The sequence below is a fragment of the Cnephaeus nilssonii genome, assembly GCF_951640355.1.
Source record: "Cnephaeus nilssonii genome assembly, chromosome: 14".
In the NCBI taxonomy this organism is placed as follows: Eukaryota; Metazoa; Chordata; class Mammalia; order Chiroptera; family Vespertilionidae; genus Cnephaeus; species Cnephaeus nilssonii.
In genome coordinates, this window is record NC_137085.1 from 33,583,473 (window position 1) to 33,599,516 (window position 16,044).

General features: G+C 47.6%; 1 protein-coding gene and 1 pseudogene across 2 annotated transcripts in view; both read left to right on the top strand.

Annotated features, from left to right (window-relative positions):
* Positions 1–16,044, top strand: part of FRMD3 (FERM domain containing 3) — a gene marked incomplete at its 5' end in the record, with an annotated part of 240,885 nt that overhangs the window by 60,580 nt on the left and 164,261 nt on the right. The window lies entirely within an intron of this gene.
* On the top strand, positions 10,556–14,250 carry LOC307111083 (importin-4-like; annotated as a pseudogene). Its single transcript has 2 exons — positions 10,556–11,425; positions 11,734–14,250. The product of its transcript is annotated as an importin-4-like (transcript).

Below are 16,044 nucleotides of genomic sequence, written 5' to 3' on the forward strand. Positions count from 1 at the left end.
ATGATTCAATCATGCACTGGGCCTCTAGTGTACTTATAAGAAATGGAGAGTAGGACACAAGACACACACAGAGGAAAGACCAGGTGAAGACACAGGGAGAAGACAGCTATCTACAAGCCAGAGAGAGAGGCCTCAGAAGAAACCAACCCTGCTGACACCCTGATCTCAGACTTCCAGCCTCCAGGATTGTAAGACAATAAATATGTTGTCTAAGCTGCCCAGTCAGTGGTACTTTGTTATGGCAGTTCTGGCAAACTAACATACACCCTGGAAGGCAGTCTTTGTTTCCAGAAGAAGAGCATATTGTCTTTAGGTGTTTGGCCCAAACCAAAATGCAAATTCTTAAAGAAATAAAATGTAGAAAAATCAAACCCACCTCTACTGACATGAAAACTTCATAGACAGGAGTTCTGTGTCCCTGAGGGGTCCCTCAGTAATTACAGGGAAGCCCGCTGATGGCCATGTTGACTAACAGGGTCTTGCTAGCTCTGCTTGTCTCCTTCTGTTCGTTCTCTTTTGTTTGCCCCTAAGACTGGATGCTCCGACTCCTCATATTACAGGGTATTGAGGACCTGCTTGCTGCCTAGTCACAGCAGTTGGTGGTTTTGAATGAGATGAGAGATTTCCAAGTGGTAACTGTGTCTTATAGAAAGTCAAAGAATGGTCTAAACAGCTGGGCCTTTGGGAATTTCAAGATTTATCTCAAGAGCCTAATTGAGAGTTATGTTGCTGGTCAGTTTAAAGCCCATGATTAAGACTTTTTTGAATTAAAAAAATTTGTTTTTAAATGAGTTGAACACACTGTAATTGGTTAGATGGATAATAGGCAGTAGATTCTAGTACTTTCTCCCCCACCATCTGCTGACTTTATAGCTAAGAGATACAATTTCAGTTTAGCCAAGGCAGCTGGCTGCCGGGGTGCAGCTTATAGATAGGTCCCATTGTTTAAGTCCTTTATTATCTTAATGTCACCTTTGTTTCTGTGACTTATATGCACATTTTCCATTCCCAAGGAGTTTATGCACAATAGAGTGTCATAAATTTACAGAACATTGGAAAAATGAAAAACAAAAGGAAATCAAGCAAAAAGGCCTGGTGTTTGTCTATATTCTGGAGGAGGATTTGTCTGTATTAGAGAGAAAGGAAAGAAGGAAAGAAGGAAGGAAAGAAGGAAGGAAGGAAGGAAGGAAGGAAGGAAGGAAGGAAGGAAGGAAGGAAGGAAGGAAGGAAGAAAAGAAGGAAGGGAGGGAGGGAGAGAGGGAGGGAGGGAGGGAAGATTGGAGTTTTGGGAAGAGCATGGAACAAGTGTCAGGATGCCCAGTTGTCATAGCCTTGCTGTGTAGTGCTGGGCATGTTCATTACAGTTTCCTCATTGGTCACATCTTCCTTTTACCCTATCAACCTAGCAAAGTTGTTGGTGTGATTGAAAGGAAAGCATATGAAAATAAGGAATGATCTGCCAATTGAACTTAATAGACTCCCCAGGAGTATAATCCCATTTCTAAGGCACCTCATTAATCTTTGGTAAGTTTTAATGTCCAGTGGGAGAGAACCTCTCAGAGGGAATGAAAGCCCACAACACAGGAGCAGTGTCTGTCAGAAAGAGCTGTCTATCATTGAATTGCCTCTGACAAAGATCAATCCTGTGAGTTTTGATTAGGACTTGGTGTGTTGGGGTAGCTTGAGCCTACTTTCTGAGAGCCTTCTCTCCCCAGGAAATGCTGACCATTAAGATCCCAGAACTCTTGGGAGAGTGAGAGGATTTGATCTTCTAGTGGGAGGAGTGACAATGACTTTGAGATCTTCTACTCTCCAGTAGCTAATACAGCAGAGTAAAAGCCAGAACCCATCTGACCCCACTCGGAAAGATTGCTGGTTCCTACACTGGCAGATGGGACTGAGGATTTGGATTTAGATCTGGAGGCAACTATGTGGTCTGTTGAGAATCCAGAAAGTGATGACTGGATGACACTACAGCCTCTAATCAGAACAGCCATTCTTTGCCAGCCCAGATAGAGAAGCTGTTGAATAATTCATGAGGATTGCCTTTAGCAATAACAATGGGAATGACCCAATCTGAAGTGCAAAGAATGGCAGGGAAGGAGCAGAGCCAAGGTAAGGATGTTGTTATGGCTGAATGTTTGTATCTTCCTCAGATTCATATGTTGAAACCCTAACCCCAAGTGTGGAGATGGAGCTTCTAAGGAAGTAATTAAAGTTAAATGAGGTCATAAGGGGGATCCAATAGGATAAATGTTTTTATAAGGAAAGAGACCAGAGCTCTCTCTTTCTCTCTCTCCTTGAGAGCCCTGAGGAAAGGTCATGTGAGGACATAGAGAGGAGGTGGCCATCTGCAAACTAAGGGGAGAGCCCTCACCACACACCAACCCTGACAGCAACCTGATCTTGGACTCCTGGTCTCCAGAACTGTGAGAAAATAAATTAGTATTTTAGAAGACTAAGACAGACGCTTTGTGGAGGTCATTGCTGTGGGAAATGGGCACTCACTTCTTCTGAGATCTTCTGAGGAGGCTTCAGATTGTCAGCTCAGAAGACATGAGGCAGGAGTGGCATTTACCATCTGCTCCTCTCTCCCACTGTCAAGTGTGAATCCTGGGAGGGTTAACTCTCCTTCACTTGTGTTCTGCGCTGCACATGTGCACAGGCCTGCGTATCTCTTGGTTGCTTCTGTGGTCTTGGGGAAGCCTCAGGATGGAAGTAAGGATGCAGAGCATATGTGAGATGCTGTCAGTATGAAACGAGCTGGAGCCTGCACAAATTTGGCTGAAATTAGGGGTGAGTCTGAGAACATGTGAGTTGGAACACCAGATGTGTTTGCTTGTGGATACCTGGAAGGGCTCCAGGCTGGGAGGTCACAGTTCCAGAGGCCCAGGATTAGGAGACAGGCAGTGAACAATCGAACAGGCTTAACTCACTGATGGATGTCAAAGGCCAGAGTCAAGTAGCCAGAGCTTTGAGGAGTGTGTACACTCTTAAATGATGAATAAATGGACTCTAGATTCTCTACAGGACTCAATTTAATTTTTTTCCTCTTCCTATCTTTTGGATTATGTCATGCAACCTTTTACTATTGCTACTTACCTGAGTAAGATCAATATCCAGGAATTTAACTTTTCCCTCTATTCACTGTGTTGGATGGGGGGTCAGCTAATGAACAGTGAAATAAATGATGGTAGGCAGCAGAAAGGTAGCTAACAAAATGTCTAGAATAATAAACATTTTTTAAATGAATGAATAATTCACAAATGGAAACCAGTGCTTGGCCAACTGACCATATTTCTTCCTACTTTAGGTCTTTAATTTTGTTCCTTTGGATTCCCTCCCACTCCAAGTTCCTTGTTTCATTTAGCATTTGTTTTTTGGACTATGAAACTTCTGTTTTTGATAAAGATGGCCAGTATGAAGGCCTCTTTTCCCCCTAGCTTTATTGAGCTATAATTGACATGTAACACTGTGTAAGTTTAAGGTATACAATGTGAAGATTTGATACATGTATATATTATGAAATGTTTACCACAATAAGATTAGTTAACACATCCTTTACCTCACATAATTACCATAGTGTTGTTATGGTGAGAACATGAAAGCTCTACTCTCACAGTAACTTCTAAGTATACATACAGTGCAGTATTGTTAACTATAGTCACCATGCTGTACATTAGCACCCCGGAGCTTATTCTTCTGATAACTGGAAGTTTGTACCCTTTTACCTACATCTCTCCATTTTCCCCAGCCCCTGGCAACCACCATTCTACTTTATGTTTCTATGAGTTTGATGTTTTTAGATTCCACATATAAGTGAGATCATACAGTATTACACTATTTGGCTTTCTTTGACTTATTTCATTCATTTAGCGTAATGCCCTGAAGGTCATGACTGCATCTTGATTTTGGGTATTTTCTGCTAACATTTCCATTTTGCTGGATTTGTTCATTAGATATGGTCTTGTTGTTTTCTTAATTGCTTTGCTTTGTATTTTTGTGGATATCACCCCTTCTGGAAACCCTCAGGCCCCATCGTCCCATCAGAGGCTTCATAGCTGATGACTTGGAAATCCATTTAGTGAAATCTGTCTCGTTGGCTTTATGGCAGGTGTGTGTGCAGATATGAAGTAGCCAGTACCATTGTAAGGGTCTTGAGTTGAGCAAGGGACATTAAAATCAATGTTACATTAATTTTAACCCTCACTGAGCTTATTGATTCCAAATTTTAGAAGCATTTTCTCATTTCTTTCAGTTATGGTGTATGATAGAACAGATACTCCTGTTAATTGACTCCTTGGACAGGTCCTGGGGTTACAGCATCTTACTTAATACCCATAGAAATCTCTGTTCTTTGGTTTTAGTGGTTACTGACCAACCCAAGTTTTAGCCATTTGACCATCAAATGCATATTAAAATGGAGGTAAGTGAAGGCCTATGTACTTCTTTACTTTTAGAAAACCACTTATCTATTAATTAGTAGCAGCAGGAGTATCTTTCAGCTGGGAGGGACTTCAAAGAAGAATCCACTTTAATCCTGTCATTTTAATAGATGAGGAGTGAGAGGTCACAGGGGTCAAGTGACGTGACTGGGTTCACTCAACAAACCAGTAGCCAAGCCTCTGTTCAGAACCCACATGATTTAAGTCCATTGCTGATCTGAAGGATGGGACATTCATGGAGTCAATGAGAATGTGGGTGATATTGGGAAGAGCCACTTACTTTTACCCTCAAATTTTCCTTCATTTATTTTTTTCACTACTTAAGTTCAGGAAAGTCATTTAACATAGAGAAGACTGTCATGTATAGTATTGATATTTCTGAGTAGTTGAACTTTAGACAGCTGCTGGGTGGTTCTCTCTCTAGGAGGTTTTATAAAGCTTATACATGTGTCATCATTATGAATTAGTTTATTATGAGAGGTGGGGCAATGCTGTAATGACATATTTGTCTTTGTTGCTCATGTGAAGCTAATATAGCCTTTCATAGAGTAGTGCCATGCCTTGAATTTTATAGCACCTCCCTCTTAACAAACTCAGTGCGTCATTCATTAGGCTTCTTAGATCCCTTAGCTTGTGTTGTACTGAGTTGTGCTCATTCCTTTTAAAATTGAGAATTATTTTAAAAGTATTTAAGACATTCATAAATTACTATTTTAATGAGATATCATTTATCACTTAGCTGGATTAACAGAACGCACAGTACATTATGTTGGCAAGGGGGCAGGGAAAGAGGATGCTCTCCTACATGTCCAGTGGAAGTTAAATTGTATAACCACTATGGAGGATACTTTTATAATATCTATACATACACATAAATATATACTCACTTATATATACTCTTTGAATCAACAGTTCCATTTCTAGGAATTTGTGTTGTGGGTATTATTTTTTCTTTATATTTATTGTTGATACTATTGCAGATGCCCCCATTCCCCTCTTCCCCCTTCCATTCAGCCCCCTCCCCCTTCCCTCTGGCCATCAGCACCAATATGAAGAATCTCAGAGATTACCATTAAATGAAAATAGCAAGTTGCTACCATTTGTGTTAAAAAATGGGGCAGAACATAAGCATGATTACTTGTTTATGTGGAATATCTCTGGACGTGTACATAAGAAATGACGTTGCTTACCTATGGGGAGGGTTGCTGGCTGCTGTGGGCAAGGGCAGGAGGGGGCTTTTTTTTTGCACTGGAAACCCTATTTTGTACCATTCCAAAATTTTAATTTAAAGTTTATTTTAGGGAAAAAAAAGCACATATGGAAGTGACTTCCAGTCTGCCCATTCAAAGTTTTATTTTTATTTTATTTTATTTTATTTTTATATTTATTGACTTTTTACAGAGAGGAAGGGAGAGGGATAGAGAGCTAGAAACATCGATGAGAGAGAATCATCGACCAGCTGCCTCCTGCACACCCCCTACCAGGGATGTGCCCGCAGCCAATGTACATGCCCTTGACCGGAATCGAACCTGGGACCTTTCAGTCCGCAGGCCGACGCTCTATCCATTGAGCCAAAACGGTTTCGGCACCCCCATTCAAAGTTTTAAACGATTATTGAGCACACTGAGCTTCTATTATTCTGTATGCTATGTACTGTAGATGAACATACATAATTATATGTAATATTTAAATTTATACTCATTTATATGTGACTTGGCTGGTGACTAAAAGAAAAAATTATTTTTCTGCCAGCAAACTTGGTAAATTGTTGAGATTTTTAGTGTAGTCAGGATAGTTATTTATCTTAACTTTATGTAAGTTTTTAAAAACATCTAGTATTTAAAACACACTCATGTCTATGTAGTTTTAAAACGTGTCAAACCACATATTGCTTAGGGGTACATGAATTTGTAGTAAAAGTATAAAGAAATGTGAGGACATGATAAACACTAATTCAGTGGAGTCCATGGAGAGGGGGCATATGGGATGGAATTCAGGAGGGATGGCTGCATGGTTGTCACTGTATTTTTCTTTATCTTCTTGTGTATATCAAATCTTGCATAGTAATCTGAAGAGTTAATTTGTGTTTCTAGCTTACTGCTGGGATATTACAGTCAGAGCTCTGTGAAATCACAAAAAGATGCAGAAGATAACCTTTACTTTCCTTGTTCTCCGTTGCCTCACTCCAGTACCTAGAACAGAGTCTGGCAGACGGTGGGCCCCACAAAATGTTTGTAAAAACGAATGAATAGGCATAAAGGCCCTTGAGCTGCTGGGATGGTGGCTGGTGGGTGGTGTGATCTGGTGCATCATCTGTGCCATGGGACCCCAGAAAACGGGTGACATAACTGATGATGTCTCCCACCTTTCAGATGGTGGGGGAAAAGGAACCTTGGGAAGTTTCTCAGTAACTGGAAAAAAACATGAAATAGAAATAGGTGATTGGGTCTATGATAAAATTCAGTTCCCACCTGTACTCCAGAGCATACAACTTGAAAAAGACTTTTTTATGGTTTGTGGTAAGACCAGATGTTTTCTTTATGTGTCATACTCAATGGCCCGCTTTATAAATACTGTATATTTGTGAAAGACAGCCAATGTGGGTGTAACTCTTGAGCCTGCCCTAGCAATGCTGTTGCTGTCTGTCATGTATTTCTTCCCAGCCCAGGAGCCATGTTGTATGGGAGCAACTGGGATGAGTGACATTTACTACCGCCCACTGTCAGTAGTAGAACAACCTTTGCTTCTTTAGGGTAGCAGTCAGTCACGGCTCACATCTTTACTATTTAGAGACAGAATGAAAAGAGTGTGGGAAAATAATAAACAAGGCTATTGTACAACAGCTACAAAAGATGTGTTACTATATGGAGACAATAAATGAATAATATGCTATTGTTGTCAGTTACCTCACCATATATAGCTAGCTAGAGCAGTGTTGTTCAACAAAAAATATGATGTGAGCCACACATGTAATGTAAATTTTTCCAATAACTGAATTAGGCATCCATTTTTAAAATCAAATGTTTAGTTCCTCAGTCTCACTGGCCACACTTCAAGTGCTCAATACAGTGCGAAGCTGGAACTTATTCGTACATTTCTATATTAGACTAGAGGCCTGATGCACGAAAATTCGTGCAAGAGTAGGCCTTCCTTCCCCCGGCTGCTGGCACCGGCTTCCCTCCATCACCTGGAACCGGGCTTCTCTCCTCCGGCTGCCAGCAGGCACCTGGGACCCAGGCTTCCCTCCTCCGGCTGCCAGCAGGCACCTGGGACCCGGGCTGCTTCCCTCCTCTGGCCCCGGCTTCGTCAGGAAGGACGTTCAGAATGATGTCTGGTCTAATTAGCATATTGCCCTTTTATTATTATAGATTCCTTTTTCCTGATTCCAAGAATCTGTTTGTCAATATGTTTTTGAGAGTATATAATAAAGATTAGATATATTCTTACTCTTGAGTCAATTAGAAATGAATGAAACAGATGTATATATTGCTTTGGGTTACATTAGTTTTCTGAGTGAGTCTTTGCAGCTATTTTGATGAACCTAATTCTGAGAATTCAGATATAAGATCCAAGATTTAAGGTGAATAAAATTCTGGGTGATAATTCTTTCACATATATACTTAAGATCAGGTAAAAAAATCCAAGAAACTCTTACCTTAAGAAGTAATATCTAACTTTCCAGTTTTCAGAGAAAAAAATAATACATTTGGGCACGAGAAAGAAAGAGTCCATCCACAAAAAATCAAGTGGAACTTCAAAAAATATAGAAATGTAATTTCATGGTTTACATGAATCTCACAAATTCATTAATAAGGGGTGGGTAATTTAGCTGCTGAATCTGGACTAGTAGAATTTGAAATTGAGCAAACCAATTTGAGCGTAGCTTTTGTTCCAGATTTTAGACACCTCCTGTGTCACGTAGGACGATGTTGATGTAGAGATGGACAGCCGTTCACGTCCAAGGTCCAGGAGGCTAGGACAGAACTGCTGGAGGAAAGCCCAGGGATGTTCCCCTTGCTCCCCATCAGCGTGGCTGCTAAGAGCCCAAAGAAAGGGGGCCAAGGCTCTTGAGTGGTCCCATCTCCCAGCTGGTATCTTGTGAGGACGAATCAAGTCCTGGGAAATGGACTTAAACTCACAAACTACCCAGAATTCACGGGGGATCCCTGAAATAGTTATTAATAATGTACAGACACCCTGACAGGCTGTTTCATCTGTCAGAGTGAGGCGCAGGGAAGGCACCAACGCTGATGGGAATGCGCTTTTGTGGGACTGACCCTGTGACCCACTCTCATTCAGCAGGGGAGCGCCTAGTTCCTCTTACCTCATCCCTGCCAGCTCTCCTGCCGGTGCACCTTCACGCTGACTTCACAGCGCATCTCAGCAGAAGCTAGCCATGGTGTTTCTGCGGAAGGTTCGCCTCAGCATTCCTGTCAGGCACTCACTTGGGCTGACAGCAGCCCACACTCCATGGTGGTTCTGACAACCACCCAGGCAAGGTAATCCTTGCTCCCCATTAACATGGAACATGACGGGAGTAGTCAGGGTTTACATGTGTGCGCTGTTGTGTATTTGTGTGTGTGTGTGTGTGTATGTGTGCATTGAGGCAGTTTAACATTGTCTTCTATGGCTCTTAAAAGAAGTTCAAAAACTAGCCTTTCTGATAAGCACATGCATATAATGGAAAATAGGGAAACGCACAAAGGACAATATAATCTCCCTTTATCCACCTCTTCAAAATAATCACTGAAGGAGCCGGTCTTCCTCCAGTGTTCAAAAATAATCCTTTATGAAAAAGTCCGCTGACTTTGTTTGAAAGGTAAGGGGTGTGTGTGTGTGTGTGTGTATGTGTGTGTGTGTGTAATTATTTTCCCCATCATAAAAACAAGCAAACCTATTGCTTGTAGTTTAGGGGACCTGAGCTCAGTGCTCTTGGATTGAGGATAATTTGGCAGTGGGTTGCTTATGCCACAGAGCTTCTATACATACCACTTTTCATCTGCGGGGACTTATTAAATGGGCATTCATTAAAGCCTCATTGTCTACATTTTATCCATTTGAAGAGATTGCCCTCTACCCCGTCCAATTGGAAATGGTGATTTTTACACTGCTTCCACTTTGAATTATCTCCCCGTTGCAAGCGTTCTGATGTCCCTGTGGCTGGCTCTGAGTTCAGCATGGTGTTTTTCTAGAAAGTCAGTTTCTTACAATTCCGTTTCTCCTGCCCACGGCAATGGGCAGGCGGGCTTTGCAGCAGCAGCCATGGCCGATCAATACCTGACCCGGTGGCCACCGAGACCCTGGCTCCCGTGGCCTGGAGGCCAGCCCTCCCTTTCTGGGGAGCTGAGGCTCTTTGTTCCACGCTGCCACGTGGGGACCTGCTGTTCCAAAGAGGAGGAGGAAGAACGCTGGTGCTATGCATTCTGTCCATAATTGCCTTTTGGGCAATGGCCTTGGGAAGAAAACACGAAAAAACAAATGTAAAAACTGAGGGTGACAGTTGGGGTCTCATTAGCTTAGTGGCTGTCACAATATATCTAGGAAAGAGGCTGTGGCATGTGGCAGACTGTCTGAGGAGCTGAAACTGCACGTGTGTGTGCGTGTGTGTGTGTGTGTGTGTGTGTGCGTGCGTGCGTGTGTGCACAGACTGCATGCCTGGAGGAGGGGCAGGCATTTCAGGCTTTGCCATATAATTTACTTGCTTCAGCTTAAAAAAAAATTGTCAGGTTGCATCAGCCTTGGGGTGTGTGTGTGTGTGTGTGTGTGTGTGTGTGTTTTATGGGTGCTTCTGTGAATCTCTTTACATTTCAGCTTAGGCTTTGTAGAGGGGCATTCACTGGAAGAATAAACATGTTATGGCTTTAAAAAAATTGCGGCATAAAATACATACAGTAAATGCCTCCAGTGCAGTCTTCAGAGAGCAGCCCAGACTGAAATGAGAGCACGCCTGTACGCCAGAGATCCCCGGCGGAGAGCTGAGCATTGTAGGGACGTTTCAGTGAGCCCCAGCCCTCCCTTCCTCACCCCCGGACCTCCTTACAGAGCTCCGGGAGGAAGTCTGGGCCTTGGTCACAATTCCCACCACCAACAAAAGTGGTTTTAGCGCCGAGATGTGTGTGCACCTCTTGTCACCTCCACGAAGCTCAGGTTGGCCAACGGTGAGTGACGTCATGGGGGTCAGCAGGGCCCGAGCGAGGTGGATGGCCATTTGTGGTCTCAAGATTCCTAGGCTGGGAGCGCCTCCGCGTGCGGTCCCTCCCACCTCCCGGCCACGCAACGGCCGCTCAACGGCTGCTCCGGAGCCCGGGGCCTGGAGCAGATGCTGCCGCAGATCCTGTGGGACTAGTTGCTGCGGGACAAGAGCACATCCAAGGGCCACCGAGCAGCTGCAGACCGCCCTTCGGACCCGCCGCACTGGCACTGCCCGCGCTCTGCGACCTGCTGGCCTCGGCGACCAGTCCTCAGACCCGCCGGTGCCAGTTCGCAGGCAGCCTTGCTGCCCTGCGGCGACTGAATGCCTGCTGGCGGAGGCTGGCGGCGGAGCCCGGAGCCCCGCACGGGGAGAGCCTCGATCCCTGGTGCCGATGACCCCAGCGAGAGACAGCGCACAGTGTGAGCCTTAGCCTGGCCCAGCTCCCAGCCTCTGTTTTTCGGAAGGAAGGCTGGAGGCCTGGCTCCAGCCCATGCAGCGTCCTCAGCACAGTCCCCACAGTCCCCACGTCCCTGAGAGAGACGGGGCTATGCTGATAAGAGAGACCCTTGGTGAGGTGGGCTCTCCGGGGCTTCTCTCCTACTCCGTGCGCTCTGACCGCCCTCTCACTGATGACTGCCTCCAGCACAGATGGTAGTGCCCAAGCTCACCGCCGCCTTGCAGACTCCGATCTCTGTAGATGAGGCAAAGGCCTGTGAGGCCCTGGAGGCCCTGGATGAATTGCTGGAGTCAGAGATGCCTGTCATTGAAAGGTCCGGAATGGGCCAGGGTCGCGCACTTGTGACATGAGGCCAGAATGTATCAAAACAGATTTTATTCCGACCCCCTGGGTGCAGGTGGGCTGAGACCGAGAAAAGCATCAGCGAAGAGAGCAGGGAGAAAGAGGTTTTTATAATCCTTGCTGGCTGAAAGCCGCTCTGTTGACTAAGGGTCCGGCAGGTCATTGGTTCCTCCCATGCCAGGTGTCTTCTGGTTATCTGAGCTATTCTGTGCTCAAGGCTGCAAGCTTTCTGCAAGATATCTGCTAAGCACAATAAGTCTTTCTCCGCCCCGTTTTGTTCTCTTTAACCCTTTCAGTCATCACCTCCCAGCTCTCTGAGATCCCCACATTCTGCCTCAGGGTGGCTGGAGACGTGGCTCTGGGTGGTGCAGTACATGTACGTATGCTCTGCAGCCTCACTCTTTTGGTCAGAGTCAAGAGCAAGGCCTTACCGAAGAATCATCTCCTGCCCACCTTGCTGTACACCCTTTTCCCCGTTATGGCTGCCGGCCCCCCTTGGGCCAGCTGGATCCGGAGGAGTGGGAATCAGAGGAGGAAGAACTGGAGATTGGGCTGGTGGGAGAGACACCCAGGCACTTTGCTGTACAGGTTGTGGACATGTTGGCACTCCATTTGCCCCCAAGAAGCCCTTTAGCCCGCTGATGCCCATGCTGGAAGAGGCCTGGCAGAGTGACAACCCCCACCAGCGCCAGGCTGGGCTGCTGGTGCTGGCTGCGCTGTCCGATGGAGCAGGTGACCACGTCAGCCAGAGACTGCTGCCCCCACGACTGCAGATTGTGTGCAAGGGCTTGGAGGATCCGTTGTGCGCAGTGCTGCACTGCTTGCCCTGGGCCGGTTCTCAGAGACCCCATGGCCTCCTATCAGCAGCTGTTCAGGGGAGGGGATGCCACTGCTCCTTGCCGAGCTGAAGTCAGTGTCTCCTGGGCGCGCACACCACCTAGCCAGGGCCTGCTACGCCCTTGAAAATTTCGTGGAGAACCTAGGGCCGAAAGTGCAGCCCTACTTCCGGACCTTACGGAGTGTATGCTGCAGCCCCCGGGGAGCCCCGGCAGCCCCCAGGCCAAGGAGCTGGCTGTGAGCGCCCTGGGGGCCATTGCCACGGCTGCCCAGGCCTCCTTGCTGCCCTACTTCCCCACCGCCATGGAGCACCGGCTAGGCCACATGGTCCTTCAGCCTTTGCGGATCCAGAGCCCGGAGACACTGGGGGTGCTGGCATGAGCAGTGGGGGAGACCGTGAGGCCGCTGGCTGAGGAATACCGCCAGCTGGGCCTGGGCTATGTGACCAGGTAGACGACCCTCACTTGAGGTGCTGCACATGCAGCCTGTTTGCAGCCTTATCGGGGCCGATGGGTGAGGGCCTGGCACCCTACCTGCCAGAAATCCCTACACTCATGCTGTCACTGCGTTCCACTGAGGGCATTGTGCCTCAGAACGACAGCAGCAGCTCCTTCCTTCCGTTTGATGATGAGAGCGATGGGGAGGAAGAGGAGGAGCTCATGGCTGAGGACGAGGAGGAGGAGGGTAACTCGGAGATCTCAGGGTGCAGCGTGGAGAAGGCTGCCTTCGATGAGAAGGGAGACACCTGTGCTGCCCTGGGGGAGATCTCTGTGAACGCCAGTGTGGCCCTCCTTCCCTACATGGAGAGTGTCTTTGAAGAAGTATTCAAAGTTCTGGAGTGCCCCCACCTGAATGTGCGAAAGGAGCCCTTGAGGTTCCGGGACAGTTCCGCTGTGTGCTGCACAAGGCCTGGCAAAGTGCCCCTCAGAACCCAACACGGCTGCTCTGCAGCCCCCCCCCCCCCCCCGGCCCAGGGGCGCCGTCCTACATGCAGGCGGTAAGCGGGGAGCGGGAGCGCCAAGTGGTGATGGCTGGGCTGGAGGCCCTGACGGGGGCTGCGCAGCTGAGGGACCCTCACCTGCAGCCTCCTGGGCGCCTTGCTGAGCTCTGCAACATGCTCAAGGCCGTGCTGCAGAGGAAGAGCCTGTCAGGGCACTGAGGAGAAGGAGGGGGACTAGGACCGGGCTGACAGTGACGCCGTGTTGCTAGAGTACGCCGGGGAGGCCATTCCTGCCCTGGCAGCTGCGAGGGGGAGACACTTTTGCCCCCTTCTTTGCTGGGTTCTTGCCATTATTGCTCTGCAAGACGAAACAGTGCTGCACAGTGGCAGAGAAGTCCTTTGCAGTGCGGACGCTGGCGGAGTCCATTCGGGGCCTGGGTACTGCCTCAGCCCAGTTTGTGTCCTGCCTGCTCCCCGTGCTGCTGAGGCCGCCGGGGAGACCAACCCCAAAGTGCGGAGCAATGCCACCTTCTGGCTGAGCATGGGGGCTGCCCTGTCCGGGAACACTTCTCCAAGCTGGTGGGGCTGCTGTTGCCCATGCGGGCATGGGAGCTCCAGGATCGTGCCCATGGTAACATCAGTGGGGCGCTGGCCCACCTACTGATGGCCAGTTCCACAAGGAAACCAGAGCCCCGCGTGCTGACTGCTCTGCCGCACACCCTGCCGCTGAAGGAGGACTTGGAGGAGTGGGTCACCATAGGCTACCTCTCCGGCCTCCTGTACCAAGGCAGCCCTGACCAGGTTGTAGATGTGGCTCCGGAGCTCCTGTGCATCTGCAGCCTCATTCAGGCTGACGACAAGATCCCACCAGACGCCAAGGCCGCACTGCTGCTGCTCCTGACCTTCTTGGCCGAACAGCACACTGACAGCTTCCACTCAGCACTGGGCTCACTGCCTGGTGACAAGGCCCAGGAGCTTCAGGCCATCCTGGGCCCCACCTAGACTGTGGGCTACAGCTGGGCCAGAGAGAACAGCCTGCCTGGGCCCCAAGACCACCTCTTAGCCAGTTCCACCTCATGCCATACTGGATTCTGGAGTCCCAGCCCTGCTTGCTGCCTTAGGGAGCTGACTCTGGGGCTGGATCTGCTGTGTTGCGGGACAATACAAATGGACCTATGACAACATCTATAATAATAAAAGCGTAATATGCTAATTAGACCGGACAGCCGAATGACCTTCCGGAAGTCATTCTGGACGTCCTTCTGGATGAAGCTGCGGTGACGGGGGCCAAGGCAAAGGCAATTAGGGGTGATGAAGCAGGCAGGCGAGTGGTTAGGGGCGATCAGGCAGGCAGGCGAGTGGTTAGGGGCGATCAGGCAGGCAGGCAAGTGGTTAGGGGCGATCAGGCAGGCAGGCAAACATTTAAGGGCATCAGGCAGGCAGGCAGAGTGGTTAGGGGCGATCAGGCAGGCAGAGGTGGTTAGGGGCGATCAGGCAGGTAGGCAGAGTAGTTAGGGGCAATCAGGCAGGCAGGCAGGTGAGCAGTTAGGAGCCAGCGGTCCTGGATTGCGGGAGGGTGCAGGCCGGGCTGAGAGACAACCCACCCCCCCCACACGCGTGCACGAATTTTGTACACCGGGCCTCTAGTAATGTAATAAGGGCAATTCATTTTCTGCTTTAAATAAATAAATAAATAAATAAATAAATAAATAAATAAATATCCACAGACTGGGAGCCAGAGGCCTGTGTTCTGGACTGGCTCTGTCACTAGCCAGCCTATCTCACTGTGTTTGGGTTTGATTTCTAAAGTCCTGTTCTATAATTTGATGGCAGTATGATTCCAGTGGAAATATGGCCTGTTATATAAAACCAGTGAACCCCATAACCCCAGAGTTCAGCCAGGAAACTTCTGTGATCCTGGAGCGAGACCAGATGTTCCTCTTCTAAAAGATATTTTACAGCTGTTCACTGACCTCATTCTGTCTCCTCGGAGGCAGTGGCCTGGCCACTCAGCAGGCTGCATCAATGCTTGTAGAGCCCTTCACTAGTTCTGGACTAGGGTTTTACATTTTTTTATATTTTAAAGTACATATGCTTGGCTTTCAAAACCATAAATGGATGCTCTTTCCAAGGGACCTTTGGCTGGTGGGCCAATTGTTCTGATTTAGCTGTGCCACCTTGCTGTCCCTGTTGTTAAATATTTTCAATGTGGCCCCTAGGCCCACAGAGCATTTAATGAGAACCCTAGTGTAGCCCCTCAAAAAAAATGCTATTTTCCTTTTTTATTACCCTGCAGCCTGCAGCAGCTCAGCAAGGTACCACTCATGAACATAGTCGTGTTTCATATGAACAAGACCTTCACTTCTACAAGCTGGGAAAGACCACAGGCCATGGGAGACCCGGGGATCTCTAAAGAGGGCTGGTGTGCTGTCAGGGTCTGTCTGCCTTTGCTTCTCCCAGCCGTGTCGATAGAGCTGCAAGAAATCCCAAGAAGAGATTGTGGGTCACAGCTCGTACTGCTGCTGCCAAGATAATTGGGAATTTGTGGAGATGAGATGCTTTTGAGGTTTGGATAGCTTAAGGCAGCTTGGCTAAAGTAAAGTGAAAATCGGACTAGATTTTAAGCATCTTTCTCCCTCTGAGGTCTTGGGGAGGGGATTGGAGGATGGCCCAAGTGCCTTAATTTACATGGTCATTGCTTCTATTCTGAGGCTCAGTGGAACTTTGGAGATGGAGCTGATATTGATTTGCTCCTTGCATTGGCTACCCCAAAAGATCGCTGTCTCGCCAAGGCTACCAGTTGCATGGTGCCTGCGGATTTAGAGCTGCT